This window comes from Asparagus officinalis, chromosome 3, assembly GCF_001876935.1.
Source record: "Asparagus officinalis chromosome 3, Aspof.V1, whole genome shotgun sequence".
Taxonomy (NCBI): domain Eukaryota; kingdom Viridiplantae; phylum Streptophyta; class Magnoliopsida; order Asparagales; family Asparagaceae; genus Asparagus; species Asparagus officinalis.
Genome location: NC_033796.1, coordinates 43,913,952 through 43,920,579, shown reverse-complemented (window position 1 = coordinate 43,920,579; position 6,628 = coordinate 43,913,952). Strand labels below are relative to the sequence as shown.

General features: G+C 34.9%; 1 pseudogene; it reads left to right on the top strand.

Annotated features, from left to right (window-relative positions):
- The window catches only part of LOC109833976, a 6,176-nt pseudogene extending 243 nt beyond the window's left edge, over positions 1 to 5,933 (top strand).

Here is a 6,628-nt window from a genome sequence, read left to right as displayed (position 1 = left end):
CCGACGACAACGCCACGCAGGACATCCCTGCGCTGTGCGACTCCACCACCAAGAACTGCTTGGCTCCGTTCAGGGAGCTCTTGGTTAGGCTTAACGATCCTTCGTCTGGGGTTCCGCCGGTGACCGGAGTTATTACGGATGGAGTTATGAGCTTTGCTCATGATGCTGCTCAGGAGCTGGGGATAGTTGATGTCATGTTATGGACTGCGAGCGCTTGCGGGTTTGTGGCCTACCTTCACTATCGTGAGCTCGTAGCAAGAGGATTCACGCCACTCAGAGGTAATTAATAACAAGTAATAATCAAAATCAGTTGTCAGTTTGAAGTTCAGTTCAATTTTCTTCGTCCAGAATCTGACCGGAAGGTAAGTTCTCATAGTAAGAAATCTGCGACGGTCCACGGAACATATGAAGAAGTATTATAGCATATTCTTGAGGACGGGTAAATATTAGAAATTAAACCCCTCCCCCTTAACTTTAGACGATTATTAGAAAGCCCCTCGTAACTTTCAAAATATCAGAAAACCCCCATTAACTTAGGACATTATTAAAAAACGCTCCTTAGCTTTCAAAATATCAGAAAACAATGTCTCAACTATAAGGATTATATAAAAAATACCCCCTTTAACTTTTAGATTTTATAAGTGAACGCCCTTTAACTTTGGGTTTTTATCAGAAAACTCCTCTAAATTTAAGGGGTTTTCTTATAAAACTCAAAGTTAAAGGGCCTTTTCTGATAATCATCCAAAGTTAAGCGGGTTTCATGATATTTAGCCTTTATTTTTTTTTAAGATGGCCCTTTTTAGCACTCACATAGTGGCTTCAGTGTTTTAAAGTTTGCTTAGATATATATTTGTGGCCAACAAGATTCAAACCTGGATTATTATGAAACCATTTCAGAGGTCTCTCTAGTCGCTACACAAAAACTTCAAAGTCGTGCATCGGGTGTAAGTTTTCTTTAAAAAATCCGCTTTAGATATGTGGCTTATCAGAATTGAATTTGTACTGCACAAATACCAATGTTTAAGAACATTGCTACTACACCAAAGCTCTAAAGTTATGGAGAGGATTGAGAGATATAATTTTATGTTCTTAACACATATATAGATCCTCCTAGATATTACTTTCAATAATAGTACATAATTTGTTGTTATCTCTGAGTTATGAGAGTAAAATTATACGGCAACATGTGCTTCATTGATCATCTGATACTGAGATTTAGGATGAGATTGGAATTAGATGGAGTTGGGATCGATATATCATTTTTATCTCTGATTAGTTTATTTCTGTTCATTTAGGTGCCATTTGGCAAGGCGTTAAGAAAGAAAGATTAAAGAGAAGGGTTAACTAAATTAACCATTTGTGAAGGGTTATATAGGTATGTTGTAATTCCATTTGGACGGGATAGTTTACATGAAGGGTTAATCATTTTGTGTTTGGCTAATAAAGAAGGGTTAAGAAGATTGTTTGGCTGATAAAGAAGGGTTAAGAAGATTGCTCACCCTAACTTTTTCTAAAACACCAAAATTAGCCTTATTGAAAGTAGTAAAGTTAATAGTAATTATTTTATTAAAATAAATTGAACTAAAATTTGTGTTCATCTGAACCATAAGAATACTCTCATTTTTGTATGAAGAAGCCTAATAAAAATCAATTCAAATTTAAAAAATAAACAATATAGATAATAGTAAAAGATTATAATGTAGATTTAAAAGTGATCTATACTATATGACGATTTTAATTTTTCTAAAATTAAATAATTGCAAAAGTTTACATAGTAAATTTCAAAGTACATCAAAAATTAGCCTCTCACAACACACTATATATGACATGCCAAATAAAAATTTATTAAATTAGGTATAATTTACTTTACAAATTACAACAACAAATTGTGCTTGATACTATAGCCTAAGAAAAGTTCAATTCGTAAAAAGGAACTCCTTTCCGAGCACGTCAAAGGTCAAAGTTTAGCAAAACATTTTTGCATCATGGCTATTTGCAAAGACCAACATCAAAGAACAGACACGGTCACATGGGTTCACATAAGGGTGTCAGATGTCGAACTGTTGGCATAATTATATACCATTTGTTCGTATTACCTTCAAGTGGCTATTTGTACAATTGAAAACCAATAGCGCTTAATTTTTCTAAAATTCTGTAACATGCCATCGCCGCGTGAGGAGGCACAGTAACTTTTTATTCCGCCATCACCGCGTGAGGAGGCACAGTAACTTTTTATTCCGCCTCCTTTCGCGGAATTGTTAACTCGTCATTACACAGGTTAACTGGCAGTTAAATGGTTGTTAAGGGTTTATAAGCCCATCAGCTTTTCTTTTGTTTGGGGGTTAACGAAGGGCTAAACCTCCTAAACTCCTTTATTAACCCATTGCCAAGTGGGGCCTCAAGGATTGGGATTAAAAAATATATCAAATTACCAAATGTCTCCTCGCCATCCCTCTTCTACTCTTCCCTAATCCATATAAATATTTTAACGATGTATTTAACATATTTAATATGCTTAATATATTAATAATATGTAATATAATATAATATGATAATAGTATATTAATATGTTAGTAAATCCTAAAAGGTGCAAAAAATATAAAGAAATTTGAAAATTAAAACTGGCTTCATTAATATTAAAAAAATTACATACAACAACCTCCGTAAAAATAAAAAAATTATAAACAATCTCTTCAAAATTTGAAAATTTTAAAGAGTCCTTTAAAAATAAAAAATTATAAACATTCCCTTGATATTAAAAAAGTTGCAAACAATCCTATTAAAGTCCAAAAAATAATGACACTCACAAAAGCACCCCTTAAAAATTAAAAAAATCCTCTTAAAATCTAAAAATTTCACCCTTTAAATTCAAAAAAATACAAAAAGTTTTAAGAAAAAAAAAAATACAAGCAACCCTCTTAAAATCTAAACATTAAAAATAGCCCCCTAAATTCCTAAAAATTTAAACAACCCTTTAAAATTTTAAAAATTATAAATAACCCTCTAAAAATCTATAAATTATAAACAACCACCTGAAAATTTTAAAGACTACAAATAACCCCTTTTGAAATCTTAAAAAAAAAATACTAACCCCTTTTAAAAAACAGAGTTATAAACATCCCCTTTAAAATATCTAAAAATTAAAAACAGCCTCCCTAAAGATTTAAAAATAGGAAATAACCCCATTAGAAATTTAAAAATTATAAAACCCCCCTTATTAACATATCATATAATAATATAAAAATATTAATATAATTATATATTAATGGCATGGGGAGGGCATGGGATCGGGGTATAATTGTCATTGAAAGTCCGCGGTCTTAATATCATGGAGAGTGGTGAAATTTCCAACTACCATTTTGAAGATTAGAGAGAAATACTAACCCTTCTCATGTCCCTGTCCTGGGTGAATAAAATTTGGATTAGATTGATATCCTAGAATATTGAAATCCTAGCACTAGTCTCATATTGAACCGAATGATGTCTATGTGATTGTTTATATGTTTATATCTTTTTAGGGTAAATTGCATTTACTTCTCCAAGATTTTCTCATACTTGTAGTTATCTGTAATTCTGAGTTGTGACTATCCCAAATGTTAGAGTGAATGAGTGATAAATATAAAATTTAGGGAGTTATCTCAAAATAGGTGTGTTTCGTAAATCTTACTGTAATATTTATCAAATATGTATTTAAGGTTATATACAAATATTTCGTTGCATATACTATCTAGGGGAAGAGTACATGGAGCCAGATACAAGGTCAGGGCTCCCCAAAATTTTGCATCTCGTGTAGCTTTATACAGAAGTTGATTACTAATCCTAAAAAAGCTTGAAGATGGTCCCTCCCAAAAAATTTAGCTCACATGGAAAGGCCTATCAGTGTGGTTAAATACCATTATGTATAACTATTAAAGGCCTAGCGTGTATGACCAATTAAAAGCTAGCCCCCAATTTAAAATTAAATGCCCAGTCAGAAATAAAAGAAATTGGAGGAATAAAAAAAAAGGGAAAGTGGTTTTCTTCAAAATTTAATATGAGATTTCTTTTGTTCAGTTGAAAGTTCTCACCCTATCCTTAAACTTCGTGAATTAGCAAATATCCTTTTGATTCGGTCAAACTGTACAATCTAATAATGTAAGTTTAATCTCGAAATGAGTTTTTCTAATTTACTTATTCAATTTCTAGTAACAGATGCGGATTGGGATCCTCTACTAAGGCATATTGCCTCCTAATATCTCCTAATGCATCTTCACCTTTCATTTTGTGCATAAGCACAAAATACGAGGAGGTACTATGCAATGAAAGGTGAAGATGCATTAGGAGATATTAGAAGGCATTATACCTTAGTAGATGATCTCAATCCAACAGATGCTGCATAAGGGGTTTGCTTTATTTTTTGTTGATATTTAGTGTCTCAAATTCCCAATGCTGTCGAGTTGATATCTTTAAATGAGGAACTTTGCTACAGGGACCCAAAATATGGGACCAATAGGGGGGGACAAGTGAGATGCCCCCCTCCTATTGGATAATGAGTTGGTCATTATTAATGATGACCAACTCATTATCTAATAGGAGGGGGACACTTCACTTGTCATCTCTATTGGTCCTATATTTTGGGTCCTTGATGAATTTTTCTTAAATGAGATGATACAAGTTTAATTTGAAGTTAGTGCTTTTTTACGAAATAAATTAGAAAACACTTATGTATATTGGATTGTTGGCCCTCAAAGATAAAGTTTCTGGCTCGGAGTACTTCAGTAGAGCAAAAGAGTTTCTTACAAAATCCCACATACTGATGGGTGGGTTTTTAGCGATTTACCTTTTCAACCTTATCTATATTTTCTACTTATTATTATTAGATAATCAAAATATTTTTTCCTCTCAGACATGAGCGACATTACCAACGAATATCTCGACGCTCCCATCGATTGGATTCCGGGACTAAAGAACATGCGTCTCAAAGACATCCCATCTTTCATTCGAACAACCGATCCCAACGACATCATGCTCAACTTCTTCATCCACGAAACAAGCAGAGCTTCAATGCCCTCAGCAATAATCCTCAACACCTTCGATGATCTCGAAGGCTCAGCCTTGGATTCACTATCAAAAGTACTCCCCCCTCTCTACACAATCGGTCCTCTATGTTTGCTCTCTCGTCTTGTACCTACAAGTAGCCCACTTGCAAGCATTGGCTCAAGTCTATGGAAGGAAGAGGACCATTTCATAAATTGGCTTGACGAAAAGGAAACTGGCTCGGTCGTTTTGGTCAATTTTGGCAGCATAACAACCATGACGAACGACAACTTGATGGAGTTTGCATGGGGACTTGCCAATAGCATGGCAAACTTTTTGTGGGTGATTAGGCCCGATCTTGTTAAAGGAGAGACTTCACTTCTTCCGCAAGAGTTCTTGAGTATGACCAAAGGGAGGGGTTTACTAGCGAGTTGGTGCAATCAGGAGGTTGTCCTGACACACCGGTCGATTGGTGGATTTCTGACACATTGTGGATGGAATTCGACAGTGGAAAGTATCAGTGGCGGTGTGCCGACATTGTGCTGGCCGTTTTTTGCAGAGCAACAGACGAATTGTCGGTATTTGTGTACCGAGTGGGCGATGGGCATGGAGATTGATAATGATGTGAAGAGAGAGGAGGTGGAGAGGATTATAAGGGAGTTGATGGAGGGAGATAAGGGGAAGGAGATGAGGAGGAGGGCTTTCGAGTGGAAGGAGACTGCACATAAGGCAACTGAAGAAGGGGGTGTCTCTTTTATAAACTTTGAGAAGGTAGTGAAGGAAGTACTCCTTCCAAAGAAGTATAAATGATTCAATATGTATTGCCAAGTTTATTGTTTACTGTACTGTGCTTGCGTTATAATGTTTTCCTTCCATAATAGCTTGCTCAGAGATATTAAAGGATTGGTTTGTGGAAATTCTAAAATCTATGCGTATGTTTTCAATATGTTAATTTGATGTGAAAAAATGACGTACGTTCATAGTTATCAAGTTGGATAGAAATCGATGTAGCTATAATTAGTAAAAATCCAGAGATGGCGAAGTTAGGAAGCGTTTTTTTTCCTAATGGGTAAACAAGCAAAATTTCTCATTACTAAAGTAGCAACGATAAAAAACAAGCTTATCTATACACTCATTAAAGATTCTCAATGTGAGAAGTCTCGAACAAAGAAAAACATCTAGTGATCAGGGAAAAATTGCATACAGCTATGCCATGCCCTGTTCGAACCCGAGTTCTTCATCAGCACCCTGCTATATATGTTGAATCTTAAGCTCAAGTACGAGTTGCTGGAGTGATTCTTCAGCACTAATCTACATTTGATTCTTCTTATCGCAAAGCTCCCATACGCGTGAGTAGACATCCAAGAAAGCATGCACTCAACACAAGTTCTTTAAAATCATACATTCACTAAGTAGACTCAAAATATTGTTGCAAATTGAGGCCACCTTAATTCTTCGGCAGGCAAATACTAGACCCTGCAACATTAGCTTTAATATGCTGACCCTAAGAACTAGTCCAAAGTTAATCTCCACATAATTGCTCAATAGATTTGATGGCTTTCATACATAGTACTGCATAAGGCACTTAAAATATTCTATCTAAATTTCCACA